Here is a 20,969-nt window from a genome sequence, read left to right on the forward strand (position 1 = left end):
GTTGGTCTTCATTGCCGCAAGTGGGCTTTCTCTAGTTTCGGCGAGCGGGGGCTACTCTTCCTTGCGGTGCGTGGGCTTCTTATTGCAGTGGCTTCTCTTGTTGCGGAGCACAGGCTCTAGGTGCACAGGCTTCAGAAGTTGCAGCACGCAGGCTCAGTAGTTGTGGCACACGGGCTTAGTTGCTCTGCAGCATGTGGGATCTTCCCGGACCAGGGCTTGAACCCGTGTCTCCTGCATTGGCAGGCGGATTCTTAACCACTGCACCACCAGGGAAGTCCTGACACTTTTTTTCTTAGTGACTTGATTTAAGTCCTTTGGGACAGAGCCATTCCATCTCATCAATTTTCATTGGTGTAATCTAGGAAAGTCCAATGCCATTCCTAGATGGATGCTTTTTCATCTCAATACTGGAGGATTCATAGGATAAGCAGGCTACAGTAGAAATGATTAAGCCATTGATTGATGTGCCTGGAAGCCAAATCATATGCCTTTGGACACTGAAGGAAGGAATTTCCTAAGGGAATGTGTTCTTGGTGGCTTAATGGAATATATCTTTTGAAAGGCTCAGAGGATTCAAGCAAGGCCATGAGAATTCATTTGACCTTGGCAAAATCAGTCCTCTCCCTACTGTCATACTACCTTCAGCAGGATTGAAGTGAAGGCCACATATCCTGCAAGGCTGCCACTTCACAATGATCATGATACCACCAGTCTCTCTCCTATAAACTGCCAAGAAATCAGGCCCAAAGCACAGGCTACAGTGAAGATTGATACCCACCTTCTCTTAAGTGACCATCAGAATTAAGCTCATTATGTCAAATGCCTTATGTATTTCAGCAGGCCAAACAGAATTATAAGCTCCTGGGTCATTCATTATCATTCATAGAGTTTAGGACATCCCCTGATCTGAATCAGTCACTCTCTCCTCCCCAACCAGACCTACCCTTCCACTGTGTGCCTTGGAATTTATAATACCTCTTTCTTTAACTGAAACTTGGCTTTGAAGACATTATATCCACTTCAGCTCTCTCAAGTAGTAGCTGAGTTTTCTCCTACACCCCACTTACAGAGGAGCTAGAGGTGAAGTCCTTGATTCTCAGTGCTACTTTTAGGTATTTTTATTGTTCTTTCTCCTTAAACAACAACAAACTCAGTTTCTTTGAAGTACAAGCTATCAGACCACTATCTCTCTTTATTGAGCTGTCTACCAGCCTCTTGCTAACTTTTCCTTATTCAGTAAAGATTTTAGATTCTGGTCTTCTGTCTTTCTCTCCACCACTACTCTACACTCCTCTGCTGGGTAACTTCGGCATTCACAAAAATTATCCATGTAAACACCCTAGCCTCTGAGTTCCTTAATCTTCTTACTTCCAATATTATTTTCCTTCACTACATTTCAGCAAAACACTATCATGGTCACATGCCTTGGAGAACTTCTTACCACATCACTGTATCACTTCTCAAAATCTTGATTTCCAGCGTTCCATACTCTTCTGATCAATCATCTCTTAACTTTCTATCTCTACCATCACTACCATCCTCAATCAACCCTTTTGGAGCAGCAAACTAGTGACCTACCACTTCTTCACTGTCTATTCTTCCTCCTGTGTAACTGTCTTTTCCTTTTTTGTGGCTTACTGTAACGAATCACTCCATTGCGTACACCACAACTGCCACGGCCCCTCATCTTCCGTCTTACTCACTAGAAAAACCCAACCCTATATTAAACAGAATTCTTTATCTACTTCACATCAGCACTGAGCAGTTAAACATGGCTCGAGAAGAGTGTGCAACCATGTTGATGCTCTTACTTCAAAAAAATTTTTTAATTTTAAATTTCAAGTCAGCCTTACCCTGTTCAACAGTCTTGCTACATTTCCCTGGTCATTTCCACTCTCCTAGTTAATTATTTCACAGCTTTCCCTCTACCTTCAAACATCAAACATCACCCCACCCCACCTCTCAGTCTTAGATAATGACCACTCTTCTGATGTGACTGAGAAAATAGAAGGAATTGGAAGAAAACCACCTCATTTTTTTCTTCACTAAATCTGTCAGCCTGCCAGCATCTGTACCTAAGTACTTTGCCTTCCCTTCTGTTATCCTGCATAACCATCAGTGCTCCCATTTGAAGCCAGCATTTCCACATATACACCTACACCTAATCCTGTGCTTCTGACCCATCAACAATTTCAATCCAGCAATAACCCCTCCCTCTCTTGCATCCACAATTTTTCCTTCTCTTCTTGATCATTCCCATCAACATACAAGCAGGATATAAATTCTCCCTAGTGTCCTTGTCCCTCTCAACTAATATCACATTTTCCTACGCCCTTTTATTGCAATAGTCCATTACGAACTGACTATTATTAATGTCTCCACATTGTCACCTCATATTTTCAACTCAACTCACTCCATTTCTGGCATTTACACTTGTCAAGATCAAATAATAACCTCTATCTTGCCAAATCCAGGAGTCATGTCTCAGTTGCCATCTTGCTTGGCCTCTTAGTAGCGTTTGAATCGGTGATCATTCCATCCTTAAACATTTCTTCACTTGGCTTCCACATCAGATCTCTTTCCTGCCTCTCCTGCTTCATTGACCACTGCTTCCAAGACTGTTAAATGTTGGAGCACATCAGGGCTCAGTCATTGACCTTTATTTATTTATGCTTATTTATGCTCATTTTCTAGATGCTTTAGTCCCATGGCCTTAAATACATCTATACACTGAAGCCTCCCAATTTATCTCTCCAGTCCTAACCCTAAGCCCAGACTCGTATCCCAGCTTCTACTTGATAACTCCCCTTGTATGACTTGGATGGCTACTTGGTATCTCCAACTCCAACTCTTACTTCTTTCCCCAAACCTGTTCCTTTCCCTGTGTTCCCCTTCTGAGTAAGTATCTGGCACTCACCCATCATGCCATTGATCTGAGGGTCATCCTGGACTCCTTTCTAAATTCCCTCATGTTTAATCCATCAGCAAGTATTGTCAGCTCTATCATCATAATATAGTCAGGATTCAGTGAAATCTCACCACCTCCATTGTTACCACTCAAGTCCAGGCTAACATAATCTCTCTTCCAGTCTTTTGCAATATTTCTCTAAGTCTCTCTGGTTCAGTTCTTGCCCTCACAAAACTCATTCTTTATATGGAATCCAGAATTATCTTCTTTAGTTGGTAAATCAGATCATGTCATTCATCAGAGTAAAGCCCTACAATGGTTTCCCACTGCATTTAGAAAACAAACCCAGTCTTTACCCATGTCTACAAGGCCCTAATGACCTGGCCCACCTCTCTGACCTCACCTGTATAACTCTCCCTCTCCTTCACTCTGATTTAGCAACTTGGACTTCCTCCTCTTCTTTGAATGTGCCAAACCTGTTCCTATCATGGGGGAATAGAGAATAGAGAATCTTGGTTTCATGGTAGACAAAAACTTAGCAGTGTTCTGGTTAATTAAACATGTTGGAGTTCAGATGAATCTGTCAGTTGAATCAAATTGCATTTGCAATCTTATATATATTTTTGTGGATTGATTGTCAATGAAGCAGTGAACCCCACGGACAGTTCTGAAAGCTGATAATCATTTGGTACATTGGCTGTTGCAGATGCTAGTTGCTCTTTAGCAAAGACTGCCTTGATTTGGGTTATTTATGTCACAATGTACTTCTTTTTTCCAGTGGGATGTGAGATGGAAGATATTGCTTTCATGATTAATATATTAATAACCACTCATGAAATATATCTCTGGATTATATTTGAATCAACCCAGGATTCTTCTTTTCTACTTCCTCTTTCTTCATCTCTCCTGTGGGAAAAGGCCCATGCATCTCTTTTCTACTTTCTGCTCTTTTTCCTTCATTCTCATTCTCCTTTCAAAATCTGTTAGGAAAAATTTTACTTGCCTAAAATTCTAAGCTAGTCTACACTCCAAGCAACTTGAGGGCAAAGACAGTGCTTATGTTGTGCACTGGCACATTGCTGGGCACATAACTGGCATTAATAATAATTGTAGAATGCATGGATGAATGGAAAATAGAAGTTCGTTTGCAAACAGGAACCTAGCATTTTGTTGTTGTTGTTAGGGCCTAATAGGTAAAAAGACCTAATCTTTGTAGTATTCAAAATGTTTCATGTGGAGTGGCTTCAAGATGGCGGAGGAGTAAGACGTGGAGATGACCTTCCTCCCCACAAATACGTCAGAAATACATCTACATGTGGAACAACTCCTGCAGAACACCTACTGAATGCTGGCAGAAGACCTCAGACTTCTCAAAAGCCATGTGGATGACAGGGTCTCGGTGCTCCGGGCAGGTGTCAGGCCTGAGCCTCTGAGGTGGGAGAGCCGACTTAAGGATATTGGACTACCAGAGACCTCCTGGCCCCATGTAATATCAAATGACAAAAGCTCTCCCAGAGATCTCCATCTCAACGCTAAGACCCAGCTCCACTCAACGACCAGCATGCTACAGTGCTGGACACCATATGCTAAACAACTAGCAAGACGGGAACACAACCCCACCCATTAGCAGAGAGGCTGCCAAAAATCATAATACGTTCACAGACACCCCAAAACACACCACTGGACGTGGTCCTGCCCACAAGAAAAACAAGATCCAGCCTCATCCACCAGAACACAGGCACCAGCCCCCTCCACCAGGAAGCCTACACAACGCACTGAACCAGTCTTACCCAGTGGGAACAGACACCAAAAACAACGGGAATTACGAACCTGCAGCCTGCAAAACGGAGACCCCAAACACAGTAAGTTAAGCAAAATGAGAAGACAGAGAAATACACAGCAGATGAAGGAGCAAGGTAAAAACCCACCAGAACAAACAAATGAAGAGGAAATAGGCATTCTACCTGAAAAAGAATTCAGTGTAATGATAGTAAAGACGATCCAAAATCCTGGAAATAGAATGGAGAAAATACAAGAAACGTTTAACAAGGACCTAGAAGAACTAAAGAGCAAACAGACAATGATGAACAGCACAATAAATAGATGAAAAATTCTCTAGAAGGACTCAATAGCAGAATAACTGAGGCAGAAGAACGGATAAGTGACCTGGAAGATAAAATAGTGGAAATAACTACCACAGAGCAGAATAAAGAAAAAAGAATGAAAAGAATTGAGTACAATCTCAGAGACCTCTGGGACAACATTAAACGCACCAACATTTGAATTATAGGGGTCCCAGAAGAAGAAGAGGGAAAAAAAGGGATTGAGAAAATATTTGAAGAGATTATAGTTGAAAACTTCCCTGATATGTGTAAGGAAATAGTCAATCAAGTCCAGGAAGCGCAGAGAGTCCCATACAGATTAAATCCAAGGAGAAACACGCCAAGTCAATCAAGTCCAGGAAGCGCAGAGAGTCCCATACAGATTAAATCCAAGGAGAAACACGCCAAGACACATATTAATCAAACTATCAAAAATTAAATACAAAGAAAAAATATTAAAAGCAGCAAGGGAAAAACAACAATTAACATACAAGGGAATCCCCATAAAGTTAACAGCTGGTCTTTCAGCAGAAACTCTACAAGCCAGAAGGGAGTGGCAGGACATATTTAAAGTGATGAAAGGCAAAAACCTACAACCAAGATTACTCTACCTGGCAAGAATCTCATTCAGATTCAATGGAGAAATTGAAACCTTTACAGACAAGCAAAAGCTAAGAGAATTCAGCACCACCAAACCAGCTCTACAACAAATGCTAAAGGAACTTCTCTAGGCAGGAAACACAAGAGAAGTAAAAGACCTACAATAACAAACCTGAAGCAATTAAGAAAATGGTAATAGGAACATACATATAGATAATTACCTTAAATGTAAATGGATTAAATGCTCCAACCAAAAGACACAGACTGGCTGAATGGATACCAAAACAAGACCCGTATGTATGCTGTCTACAAGAGACCCACTTCAGACCTAGGAACACATACAGACTGAAAGTGAGGGGATGGAAAAAGATATTCCATGCAAATGGAAATCAAAAGAAAGCTGGAGTAGCAATACTCATATCAGACAAAATAGACTTTAAAATAAAGACTATTACAAGAGACAAAGAAGGACACTACATAACGATCAAGGGATCAATCCAAGAAGAAGATATAACAATTGTAAATATTTATGCACCCCACGTAGGAGCACCTCAATACATAAGGCAAATGCTAACAGCCATAAAAGGGGATATCGACAGTAACACAATCATAGTTGGGGACTTTAACACCCCACTTTCACCAATGGACAGATCAACCAAAATAAAACTAAGGAAACACAAGCATTAAATGATACATTAAACAAGATGGATTTAATTGATATTTATAGGACATTCCATCCAAACACAACAGAATACACTTTCTTCTCAAGTGCTCATGCAACATTCTCCAGGATAGATCATATCTTGGGTCACAAATCAAGCCTTGGTATATTTAAGAAAATTGAAATCATATCATGTATCTTTTCCGACCACAGTGCTATGAGACTAGATATCAATTACAGGAAAATAATCTGTAAAAAATACAAACACATGGAAGCTAAACAATACACTACTAAATAACCAAGGGATAACAGAACAAATCAAACAGGAAATCAAAAAATACCTAGAAACAAATGACAATGAAAACACAATGACCCAAAACTTATGGGATGCAGCAAAAGTAGTTCTAAGAGGGAAGTTTATAGCAATATAATCCTACCTCAAGAAACAAGAAACATCTCAAATAAACAGCCTAACCTTACACCTAAAGCAATTAGAGAAAGAAAAAGAAAAAAACCCCAAAGTTAGCAGAAAGAAAGAAATCATAAAGATCTGATCAGAAATAGATGAAAAAGAAATGAAGGAAACAATAGCAAAGATCAATAAAACTAAAAGCTGGTTCTTTGAGAAGATAAACAAAATTGATAAACCATTAGCCAGACTCATCAAGAAAAAAAGGGAGAAGACTCGAATCAATAGATTTAGAAATGAAAAAGGAGAAGTAACCACTGACACTGCAGAAATACAAAGGATCATGAGAGATTACTACAAGCAACTCTATGCCAATAAAATGGACAACCTGGAAGAAATGGACACAGTCTTAGAAAAGCACAACCTTCCGAGACTGAACCAGGAAGAAATAGAAAATATAAACAGACCAATCACAAGCACTGAAATTGAAACTGTGATTAAAAATCTTCCAACAAGAGAAGCCCAGGACCAGATGGCTTCATAGGTGAATTCTATCGAACATTTGGAGAAGAGCGAACACCTATCCTTCTCAAACTCTTCCAAAATATAGCAGAGGGAGGAACACTCCCAAACTCATTCTACGAGGCCACCATCACCCTGATACCAAAACCAGACAAAGATGTCACAAAGAAAGAAAACTACAGGCCAATATCACTGATGAACACAGATGCAAAAATCCTCAACAAAATACTAGCAAACAGAATCCAACAGCACATTAAAAGGATCATACACCATGGTCAAGTGGGGTTTATTCCAGGAATGCAAGGATTCTTCAATATACGCAAATCAATCAATGTGATACACCATATTAACAAATTGAAGGAGAAAAACCATATGATCGTCTCAATAGTTGCAGAAAAAGGTTTCGACAAAATTCAACACCCATTCATGATAAAAACCCCCCAGAAAACAGGCATAGAGGGAACTTACCGCAACATAATAAAGGCCATATATGACAAACCCACAGCCAACATCGTTCTCAATGATGAAAAACTGAAACCATTTCCACTAAGATCAGGAACAAGACAAGGTTGCCCACTCTCACCACTATTATTCAACACAGTTTTGGAAGTTTTAGCCACAGCAATCAGAGAAGAAAAAGAAATAAAAAGAAACCAAATCAGAAAAGAAGAAGTAAAGCTGTCACTGTTTGCAGATGACATGATACTATACATAAAGAATCCTAAAGACTCTATCAGAAAACTACTAGAGCTAATCAATGAATTTGGTAAAGTAGCAGGATACAAAATTAATGCACAGAAATCTCTTGCATTCCTATACACTAATGATGAAAAATCTGAAAGAGAAATTAAGGAAACACTCCCATTTACCACTAAAACAAAAAGAATAAAATACCTAGCAATAAACCTACCTAAGGACACAAAAGACCTGTATGCAGAAAACTATAAGACACTGATGAAAGAAATTAAATATGATATGAACATATGAAGAGATATACCATGTTCTTGGACTGGAAGAATCAACATTGTGAAAATGACTATACTACCCAAAGCAATCTACAGATTCAATGCAATCCCTATCAAACTACCAATGGCATTTTTCACAGAACTAGAACAAAAAATTTCACAATTTGTATGGAAACACAAAAGACCCCGAATAGCCAAAGCAATCTTGAGAAAGAAAAACGGAGCTGGATGAATCAAACTCCCTGACTTCAGACTATACTACAAAGCCACAGTAATCAAGACAGTATGGTACTGGTACAAAAACAGAAATATAGATCAATGGAACAGGATAGAAAGCTCAGAGATAAACCCACGCACACATGGTCACTTTATCTTTGATAAAGGAGGCAAGAATATACAATGGAAAAAAGACTGCCTCTTCAATAAGTGGTGCTAGGAAAACTGGACAGCTACATGTAAAAGAATGAAATTTGAACACTCCCTAACACCATACACAAAAATATACTCATAATGGATTAAAGACCTAAATGTAAGGCCAGACACTATAAAACTCTTAGAGGAAAACATAGGCAGAACACTCCATGACATAAATCACAGCAAGATCCTTTTTGACCCACCTCCTAGAGAAATGGAAATAAAAACAAAAATAAACAAATGGGACCTAATGAAACTTAAAAGCTTTTGCACAGCAAAGGAAGCCATGAACAAGATGAAAAGAGAACCCTCAGAATGGGAGAAAATATTTGCTAATGAAGCAACTGACAAAGGATCAATCTCCAAAATACACAAGCAGCTCATGCAGCTCAATATCAAAAAAACAAACAACCCAATCCAAAAATAGGCAGAAGACCTAAATAGACATTTCTCCAGTGAAGATATACAGATTGCCAACAAACACATGAAAGGATGCTTAACATCACTAATCATTAGAGAAATGCAAATCAAAACCACAATGAGGTATCACCTCACACCGGTCAGAATGGCCATCATCAAAAAATCTACAAACAATAAATGCTGGAGCGGTTGTGGAGAAAAGAGAACCCTCTTGCACTGTTGGTGGGAATGTAAATTGATACAGCCACTATGGAGAACAGTATTGAGGTTCCTCAAAAAACTAAAAATAGAACAACATACGACCCAGCAATCCCACTACTGGGCATATACCCTGAGAAAACCATAATTCAAAAAGAGTCATGTACCACAATGTTCATTGCAGCTCTATTTACAATAGCCAGGACATGGAAGCGACCTAAGTGTCCATCAACAGATGAATGGATAAAGAAGATGTGGCACATATATACAATGGAATATTATTTAGCCATAAAAAGAAACGAAAGTGAGTTATTTGTAGTGAGGTGGATGGACCTAGAGACTGTCATACAGAGTGAAGTAAGTCAGAGAGAGAAAAACAAATACCGTATGGTAACACATACATATGGAATTAAAAAAAAAAAGGTTCTGAAGAACCTAGGGGCAGAACAGGAATATAATATGCAGACATAGAGAATGGACTTGAGGACACAGGGAGGGGGAAGGGTAAGCTGGGACTAAGTGAGAGAGTGACATGGACACATATACAATACACTACCAAATGTAAAATAAATAGCTAGTGGGAAGCAGCCGCATAGCAAAGGGAGATCAGCTAGGTGCTTTGTGTCCACCTAGAGGGGTGGGATAGGGAGTGTGGGAGGGAGACGCAAGAGGGAGGGGATATGGGGATGTATGTATATGTATAGCTGATTCACTTTGTTATACAGCAGAAACTAACACACCATTGTAAAGCAATTATACTCCAATAGAGATGTTAAAAAAAAAAAGTTTCATGTGGTAAGAAAAGGATTGTCTAATGAGAACCTACTGTATAGCTCAGGGAACTCAGTGCTCTGTGCTGACCTAAATGGGAAGGAAATCCAAAAAAGAGGGAATATATGTATACATATAGCTGATTTACTTTGCTCTACAGTAGAAACTAACACAACATTGTAAAGCAGCTATACTCCAATAAAAATTAATTAAAAAAAAAAAAAGGATTGTCGTGACAGAAAGGCCAGCAATGGTTCCTTAAGAAATTTCCTAGGACCGTGAATTGCCTGAATGGTGGGATTTACAACCATCTCGGCCATGATAGTTGGGGGCTCAGCCGTAGCCTTACAGGCTCTAAAAACCAATGTTGTTACATTCAAAGAATCCACACATTTCTTAGAACTGGGCTTACATTACCTAAACTCATAGTAATGATGTAAGAACCATAAAGACGATTTATTAGTTTATAATGAGAACTATAATCATCATAAGAATTGGAATGTATGGGACTTCCCTGGTGGCGCAGTGGTTAAGAATCCACCTGCCAATGCAGTGGACACTGGTTCGAGCCCTGGTCCGGGAAGATCCCACATGCTGCAGAGCAACTAAGCCTGTGTGCCACAACTACTGAGCCTGCACTGTAGAGCCCACGAGCCACAACTACTGAGCCCACATGCCACAACTACTGAAGTCCACGCGCCTAGACCCCATGCTCCACGGCAAGAGCAGCCACCACAATGAGAAGCCCGCACACCGCAAGGAAGAGTAGTTGCTCGCCGCAACTAGAGAAAGCCCACATGAAGCAACGAAGACCCAATGCAGCCAAAAATAAAATAAATTTATTTAAAAAAAAAGAATTGGAACATATTAGTCTGTATAATCATGCATCCCTGCAGGTAGACCCTCATAAGAAGCTATGTCAATAAGAAGGTTACTTGCTGAACAGGGATTGGAGACACATTACAACATAATGATTAAGACTCAGACAGACTTGACTTCAGATCCTGAGTCTGCCAGTGACTAGCTCTGTGACCTTGTGCAAGTTACTTAAGCTCTGAATGCCTTAATTTCCTCATTTTTAAAATGGGGATAATAATGGTTCATACCTGTAGAAGATGTCTTTTGTGATATCTTCACAGGTCACACTGGCTCACTTCCTCTAAGAATAACCACCTTCCCTCCCTCCCTCCTTCCATAAATGTGGGCCTCTCGTATCTATATTTTACAGTATGATCTTGTACCACTGTTCATAGGGAAATGAATGAAGGGGACTCCTCATTTAGGTGTGGCTAATCAGATTTTTTCTCTCAGGAACTTGCAATTTAGACCCAGAGATTCTATCCAGTCTGGTCTATTTTCTTGAACGAAGTAATGTAAACTTGGGACCGCAGGCTGCCTATCCATGTGCTGCCAGAGCTAGTTGAGGCTGGCCTGCAGAGAAAGGGAGAGGGGAATAAAGCAGACTTGCCAAGAAAAGAAGAAACTAGGGCCATAGACACCAGAGAGAGAGCCTGGGGCAGTGCCTGCCGGCTCCCTGTTCCAGGTCCTTCAGAGGTTCAGTGGCTTTACCTTTTATGGAGACATCCCTGTGTTCTGTCATAAAGCTCCTCTTCTTGCTTAAGCTAGTTAGGGTTGTTTCTGCCATTTGCAGCAAAAGGACCTTGACCAGTAAAGCACTACGTCGTATTTTTAAGATGTCAGTAGGTTAAGACATGTAGAGGCTTCCCTGGTGTTCCAGTGGTTAATACTCCGTGCTTCTAATGGTTGGGGGGAGGGGCCTGTCCCTGGTTGAGGAAGTTCTGCATGCCACACTGCACGGCCAAAAAAAAAAACCACGTAGAGCACCCATAATAATAGTGTTCCTGCCACTGGGATTGACAAATTGATTCCTTCAATCATGGCATCCGCCCTCCATAAGGGCTTGGATGAAGGTGGCTTCAGTTTTCTGTGACTCTCCTATTTCTCTGCCTTCATGGATAACCATCCCCATTCTGATGGACTCTTGTCTTTTTTTTTAAGATATGATGGCATATTTTATCCTTTTCAGACAAGTCTGGTAGGGTTGGGAGCCATTCTCTTTATGGTGACTTTGGATTTCTCCTCTCTGATTCATGATGTGTTGGTTTTCCAATGAATTTCAAGAGGACCTTTAGACTCCCCTCATCTCCAAATTCCTTAAGGACACTTCAATGCCGTCTCCAAACACTGACAGTAGTTTGTGGCCCACTTGACTTGTCTGTTGATGGGTAGTGAATAAGCTGAGAGGTCCTAACCACCCTGTTGGCTGTCTCATTTTCTCCCTGTTCAGATTCATTTGCAGGTTTCTTAGGGCAGTTCATAGGGGCTGCATCCAGGCTTCTCTAGCTCAGTTGTTCTCAATGCCTTCGTGATTAAATACTCCTCTCTTGATTTCTCTGTTAACCTTCTTGGACCCTGCTCTTCTGAGACCTTTCTCTGTGTTGTACGCAAGGGCAAGGAAGGAATCTGGGGAATAGCATATAAACCAATTTGATCAAAGATTAGAGAATAGTGGGAGATGGTGCTAGAAAAATACATTGCAGTCTGTAATGGGATTGCCATTAGAAACAACAGCCTGGATTCTCTGAGGTTGGCAGAATCTCCATGTTAGGAAAGGAATGAACTTGAAGGCCAGGTGCTTTCTCTCTGGCCTTCACTTGACAATGACTGCTGACTCCCTTATGCTGATGGGGGGAAGAGCTCTCCCATTAGCACTGCCACTTCAGACTTGCTACTGCCACCATTTTTACTGCTTTTGCTGAAAATTCTTCAGTCACAATTTCTCCAGTGTGAAGGACACTTTTGATGTCAGTACCATTTGGAGGCCAGACAAACTGTTTTCTTACTTGCATGAAAATTACCAGGCTGGCATCGTACAGACTGAAAATGTTCACATAACAGGACTTCTATAAATAGATCCAAAATACTAAATTGCGTGGAGTGAGATTTCACAACAGCCATCAGATATCTACATATGGTTTGTAAAACTCGTCTTATGGAAAATGTGACCTGCTAAAGTACTGGCCCATGGAAAGTTGAGGATTTTCTTGAAGGGAAAATACCCACACAGATAAGATTTACATTGCTTCATTGAGTGAAACATCATAATTCCCTAAAGGTAAGATGTCTCTTTGAAGGACAATTTAGAATATTGTTTGGTTATTATGGACTTCTTCTGTGTTAAAAGAGTAATTTACTGAAATAAGATTTTTTTTTTTCAGTAGATTTGTAAAAATATTTGCTATGTTGGTACTTTTATTATATGTAGAAGATAAGCACTTTCTGTTGTGGTAAACATCCTGAAAAAATAACAAATCAATTACATATTGTTTTGCTGCTTGAATTTGAGCCTCTGCTTCTCTGTTATAATATTACCAGTGTGGCTACTATATTACTAATCTGCTTGTCCTTTATATAATTAATAATTAATATATTCTATGTCAGTTGTTAATACACTAACATTCAGGCCAAATTAATACTTACAGAAAAGTAGTAAAACATGAATACTTTTATTTGGATACTTCAAACAAAAAAAAAGACACTAGTCAATAGATGACTAAATATCAAGATAATTGTGGCAAAGCTATTTTTAAATGTTTCAGTATGACTGACCAAATTCCCTGTTTCATTTTGCTATTGACGACCTCATAGGAATATGTATTCATCAACCTTTGTATTTTTATTATTATTTCAATTGGCTAGCAGGATTACTATATCTGTGTATCTTTATGTGGCTTTTGCAGTATCTAGGAACCACCTGGAAAATAGGGAAGTAAAGCTAAATTTAGAAGATAAACCTTGGAAAAGATAATGGAATAGGGCCTGAACCGAGGCTATGGTTCCACAGAAACCACCTTTTTCATATCTTTCTGCCTCCTCTTTTCCCCTCACTCTTTCCTGAGAGTTTACCTGATAGTACATTTCATTCTTTTTTTTTTTTTTTAAATCAGGCAATGCTTCCAGCTATAGCAAATTGTGGTATGTGTACCAAAACCTTCTCTCTTTACCTTGGAAAAAGCAATCAGCTTTAATTTTGAATCAGATTTAAAGGCAGAACAGAGGGGGGAAAAAAAGTTTTTTTCTGGAATCCATTATGGAATCCAAAGTGCTGCCCATTAGGTTTTTCCTGAAATTTTGATGTACTAAGTTACAATAGTGAAAAACAGTTGAACTTTCCCAAGAAAATGACGATGTAATTGGTAAAAGTGGGCCCCACTGGATGCAACCAAAAGAAATATCCTTCTTTTTCCTGAATGCTGGCAAAAAATGATATTGCAAAAACTTAAGAAAAAGTGATTATTGTCTTAAATGCTGGCAAGAGAATTCTTCTTAGGGAGAATTTCAAACTGTCTTTGTTTTGGAAGAATGCCTCAGTAAGTGAGATCCTGCGGTCTTGGTCATCAGCTGGAGACAAAGCTTTAGAGTGGAGTCAAAACTGCTTTGTTTGGGAATTTGCTCGTTAGGAGGAGAGAAATTCTTGGCTACTGAGAGAATGTCGAGAAGATAGGGGAGGGAAAACGGCTGGTTAAGAGGGTGAATATGACCCAGGGATCATGGCAGAGGGCTATGAAAAACCACTGGTGGTAGGTGGCTGAAAGGAGTCTAAACAAGCGAGTATAATAAAATACTACTTTGAACTGTTTGCAAGGCTGTGCCTGATGGGACTGCTCCCATCAACTCCCAGGTCTCCTGTGAAATCTACCACTCTCACAATATTTCCATACTCTGTTTGTTTTCTTGATAGTGGAAGAGCTCAAAAATGAGTCTTCCAGGTGGAAGAATGAGCCTGGAGGCAAAAGTGGTAACACAATCCTCCATCCCATACCCCTGCCCTGGTAATTCACAATGTCCTTGGGAAGGCTTTTGGATGAAGAAAAGGTTTTCAGGCTGATTTTCTAAGTCTTTAGGAGCCAGGTGTCTCCAGCTGACATCTTGGTTTTATGGGAGGGACTGTATTTGTTTCCTTAGTATAGGTTTGGGAGATAAAATACAGGATGCCCAGTTAAATTTGAATTTTAGATAAACAGGGAGGGCTTTTTTTAGTGTAAGTATGTACCAAACATTGCATTGGGTATATTTCTGTAGCAATGAGTACTCTCACAAGGGCTTCCACAGATACCCAAGGCAGTCACCTTGCTGAATTTGGGGCTCATTCCCAGTACAACACAATACTACCTCTTGGGGAAGAGTCTAGGGTCTGAGCCAAGGCTATGGTCCCATAGAACACACTTATTTGTTTCTTTCTGCCCCTCTTTCCTCCTCACTCTTACATTTCTCCTACAGTTCCTTCCCATGATTTGTAAACTCAACTGGGGCTGCAGCAAGGGAAGAAATTGATAGGCAGCCCATGGTTAAGTCTCCTCCTCCATAAAGGGAAGATAATAATGCCTACTTATGGGGTTGTTATGAAATTCAATCTGTTAATACAGTAAGTCCCCTACATACAAACGAGTTCTGTTCTCAGGGTGCCTTTGTAAGCCCAATTTGTTCATAAGTCCAACAAAGTTAGCCTAGGTACCCAACTAACACAACTGGCTATATATATAGTACTGTACTGTAATAGATTTATAATATTTTTCATACAAATAATACATAAAAAATAAACAAACACAAAAAATAAAGAAAACGGGGGACTTCCCGGGCAGTCCAGTGGTTAAGAATCCACCCTTCCAATGCAGCGGGAGCGGGTCCGATCCCTGGTCGAGGAACGAGATCCCACATGCCGGGCGGCGCGACCAAAAAATTAAAAAAAAAATAAAGAAAACATTTTTAATCTTACACTGCAGTACCTTGAAAAGTACAGTAGTACAGTACAATACTTGGCATACAGGGACTGGCATCGAGTGAAGAGGCAAGAAGAATTATTGACTGGAGGAGGGAGAGGAGGCGGGAGATGGTAGAGCTGAAGGATCGTCAGCAATAGGAGATGGAGGGCAAGCTGCAATTTCACTCACACCTGACGTTGATGGCACAGGTTCTGGTTCCTTGCTGGATTCATTCTATCTACCCTCTTGAAAAAACAATCCCGTGATGTCTGGGTAGTAGCTCTTTTTTTCTCGTCATAGATGACACGGTAGCACTGGATTGCATTCTGAATGGCTACTGCAACCTTCCTGTACCGTTCTACATTTGGGTCCTGTGCCTCAAAAACTAAAAGTGCCTCCTCAAATAAAGAAAATCCCCTTGCCATTTCCTGAGTTGTGAATCTCTTTGTTGCTTCAGTTACTTCTTCCTCTTGTCTCTCTTCGTCCATTCTCTGGGCCTCCACTTCCATCAAGTCTTCATTAGTAAGCTCCTCGTGTTGCACAGCAAGGAGTTCAATGAAGTCATCCTCTTGCAGATCTAGCTTGAAAGAAAAATACTGTACTACTGTACTCTCTACAGTACTGTACAGTAAAGTACACAAAAGCACAACCAATTGTAGAGGATGCATGCACGTGACAATGTACGCCAGACACGTGAACTAACTTATGTGACTGGACATGTGGATGCACGTTCGCATCTTTGAAAGTTTGCAACTTGAAGGTTCGTATGTAGGGGACCTATGTACATTAAATTATTAAGAACATACTGTAGCTAGTGGGAAGCAGCCACATAACACAGGGAGATCAGCTCGGTGCTTTGTGACCACCTGGGGGGTGGGATAGGGAGAGTGGGGCGGAGACGCGGGACGGAGGAGATATGGGGATGTATGTGTGTGTGTGGCTGATTCACTTTGTTGTACAGCGGAGGCTGGCACACCGTTGTAGAGCAATTGTACTCTAATAAAGATGTTAAAAAAAATAAAGCTTATGGACTTACAATATGAAAATAAATAAATAAATAAATGTTATCTGAACTGTCAAAAAAAAAAAAGTACATACTGGTTATTACTATTTTACTAGGTAAAATAGTAGTGTTTGACTCTAGGGCCTAGAGTCTAGGGTCTAGAAGCCTTTGACTATTGTAGTCACCATGGCTTTCCCTCATTAATTATTCTCCACACTATAATGAGTGATCTTTTAAAAATGCAAATCTGACCATGTCATGGTTTTGACATAAAGCCTTCAAGGTTTTCTAGGACTTTGAATAAAGACCTACTAGGCCCTGAATGCTTTTTCTTTTAAAAACTATTTTGCCAATTTAACACCCTGTCTCTCTTCCTTTCACTTTGTATTTTCTAGGCACACAGATTTTTGAGTGTCATTAAGGTGCCCTACATGATGTGCCTTCTGCCTGAAATATTTCCCTTCTCCCTACTCCCACTTCACCATGTCAGTTCATACTCATTTCCCAGTCCTTGTCAAAAGTGAAGCCTTCTCTGACCTCCTAGTCTAGATTACAGGTCACAGTTTAGAGCACCCTGTACTTTTCCTTCATAACCACTAATTACAGTTTCTAACTATATATTTGTATGGTTATTATATCATAAGCTCCATGAGGACAGGGACAATGTCCATCTTGTTAGCCATTATAGTCCCCAGGTCCAGCATAGTACTGAACACATACTAGGTACTCAACCAAAAAATATATTTTTTAATGAATTAAGGTTATATTAGACCAGCAGTCAGCACTATTGCCCATAAGCAGATCTGGCCCACTACCTCTTTTTTTTTTTTTTTAATAAATTTATTTATTTATTTTTGGCTGCGTTAGGTCTTCGTTGCTGCGCACGGGCTTTCTGTAGTTGCAGTGAGCAGGGGCTACTGTTCGTTGCTGTGTGCGGGCGTCTCATTGCGGTGGCTTCTCTTGTTGCGGAGCACAGGCTCTAGGCACGTGGGCTTCAGTTGTGGCACATGTGCTCAGTAGTTGTGGCACATGGGCTCAGTAGTTGTGGCACATGGGCTTAGTTGCTCCGCGGAATGTGGGATCTTCCTGGACCAGGGCTCGAACCTGTGTTCCCTGCATTGGCAGGTGGATTCCTAACCACTGTGCCACCAGGGAAGTCCCCCTCTACCTCTTTTTACATGGCTTGCAAGCCAAGAATGGTTTTTATACTTTTAAATGATTAGGACAAAATAAAAAGAAGAATGATATATCTTGACACATGAAAATTAAATAAAATTCCATTTCAGTGTCCATAAATAAAGTTTTATTGAAACATAGCTCTGCATACTCGTTTATGTATTCTCTATGGCCACTTTTGTGCTACAGCAAGAGTTGAGTAGTTGTGACAGAGCCCATAGGGCCGCAAAGCCAAAAATATTTATTATCTGGTCCTTTACAGAAAAACTTAGCTGACCCTTTTAAACAATAGTAATTCTGGGCTCTGGGGCACTTTGTGTTCAAAAGCACCTGCAGGTGGCTTTTCTCAATTGTTAACAGTTTGCTTCTGTTGCTGAAACAAGTGATCTATTTATTTTGCTTAGTTGGAAGGATTAATTAAGGAGACTTTCCTTTGTCCTTTGTTTTTCTGCTTTTCTATCAACAGACAGAAGCCCCCAAAGGCGGTCAGTCATATGGTAAACTCCTTTTGCCAGTGGTATGATGGCGTAACTATTTTTCACCCCCAATCAGATTTCCCGGTTTTTCAGATAATTCACGAATTCCTTTCCCAAATGAGATAATGAGTTGATAGGTGGTAACAATGAATTTAAATAGAGTGCCTACATTTTCCCATCAACTTTCCTTCAACTCATAAACTGGGAATGGATTAAAAAATGTTTTCTGTTTTCTTATAAATGGACTATATCCCTTTCCAGTTACAAATTCATACTTACCAGAGCAACACTTTAAAATACACATTAAAATCTAACAAGGTTTTAAGATAGTTTCAAAGTGATTTCACCATAGTACTGGATAACTGTCCCAAGAGGGACAGATGAACTGTTCATTCCTTTAAATAATTTAATTAAAAAATCTAATCTGAAAAGTAACCACTGTTTATGCTCTTGGCTGCTGAATTTAAAGATATTTTTAGTGACAGAGTAGACAAAGAGGATTGTAGTGAATATAGGTGTTTTTTTTTTTTGTCGCACCAGGCAGCTTTTGGGATCTTAGTTCCCTGACCAGGGATGGAACCTGGGCCCTGGCAGTGAAAGCAAGGAGTCCTAACCACTGGACCACCAGGGAATTCCCTAGGTGTCTTTCTTTATATCATGCCTTTTACTTCTGAGAAGTTTTTTATGATCAGAAATAGATCTCATTTGAATAATATTCTAAAAATTCTCTCAGAGTAAATCACTTATAAAGTCAGTATTTAATCCTTGATTTATCTCTTCTTTAAATTCATATTTTCATACAATGGATCTATTTAGAATGGAAGTCCCCTTGTAATGATAAAAGGAAAGAAAAATGACAGAATACTAACATACCAGCAGTAAAATATTTTAGATAAAGTTAAGATCTTATTGATAAAAGTATCACAATTATGAAGCTCCTAAATGATCTAAAATAGGTATAGAATTTGAATGCAAAATAAATATAATATTTTATTAATGGAAGATGATCTAATATACATTATCATATATTCCGTGAAACAACAAATCAATTATTTGACCCAGTTTAGAAGGTGGTATTTCTAGACCTTTACCGTGGCATCGGATTTCTTCTACAAGTTGCTTAGCCATTATGAGCCATCCCATCATAAAGAATTTATATCTGATTGGGTTGCATGATTTAAAAAAGCACTTTTATATATAAATAGATAAATATATTTAAATATATATATTTAAATTACTCTAACACAAACATTTCTCCATGTGCTATAGTAGGCTCATATTAGCATTACAATAACTGTGACGCAGGATAGATACTATGATATTCATTGATGGTTATTGGGCACTTAACCTAAATTTTTGGAAGCTCAGAAAATATGTTATATGGGTAAACAATTTTTTAAAAGAGCACTTGAATTTTTATTGTTTGACTCATTGACAAACAAGGGGGAACTTTCTAAGGACTAAACAATGGTTCTTAAAGAGTTGTAAGTTTCCCAAAAGGAAAGGAGGGAAACTCTGTAAGATATGGTAGATGCAAAAGGGAATTCAGGAAGCATTTTGCAAGGGCCTCCAGTAACAATGGGAGTTTCTCTACAAATATCCTGGCAGGAAGCTAGCAAGTCATTAGTGGTGATGCTCTAACATTTACTTATGGGTAGAGTGGAAATTAACAAAAAGTCAAATAGTTTCTCCTCCCCTCCATAAACATTATCGAGGGAAAAAAATCTTAGGAATATTTTCATTTCTAAGCCATCTTTTAAAATAGATGAAAAAGAGCATCAGATCAAGTACTGTGAAATGCAGTGAGTATTCTGGACCCAACTGGATGTTTGTACAAGTTCTTTTTATTTATTTATTTGGTTTCATCGGGTCTTAGTTGCGGCACTTGGGCTCCTTAGTTGGGGCATGGGAACTGTTAGTTGTGACATGCATGTGGGATCTAGTTCCCTGACCAGGGATCGAACCTGGGCCCTCTGCATTGGGAGTGCAGAGTCTTATCCACTGCGCCACCAGGGAAGTCCCCTGTACAAGTTCTTTATAATGTCAAATTTATTCAGAGGACTTTCATTCTGAAGTTATAACCCTCCCAAACAATTTTTGGTTTTCAGATATTCTTGTTTTATGAAACAATCTTCCCAATTTTGGGTTTTAAAATATTCTTATTTTATGAAATAATGGGGAGAATAGATAGCGATTTATTTATATTTATTTTTATACCTTTGCTTCGCAAAATAAAAAAGTTGTTAAACCTATATCAGTTCCCAAAAATTCCTTGCAAATTTTACTGGTCCATGAAATAAAAAAGCCTGGGAACCAGTAATGTAGACTAATTGATGAGATAGATTTACAGTAAAATATTAAGTAATTAGAATATTCCTAGAATAGTGTTCTGGTTAATTAGATTTTCACATTGTAGGTTAACCTTTTTGTCTCATCCTTGCTCAGTCAATTTGACATGCATTTATTGAAAGCCTTCAGTTATGTCAGGCATCATTCTAATCAGAATAATATATATATATATATATATATATATATATATATATATATGGTAGAAAAATAAT

The sequence above is a fragment of the Balaenoptera ricei genome, chromosome 5 (genome assembly GCF_028023285.1).
Source record: "Balaenoptera ricei isolate mBalRic1 chromosome 5, mBalRic1.hap2, whole genome shotgun sequence".
In the NCBI taxonomy this organism is placed as follows: Eukaryota; Metazoa; Chordata; class Mammalia; order Artiodactyla; family Balaenopteridae; genus Balaenoptera; species Balaenoptera ricei.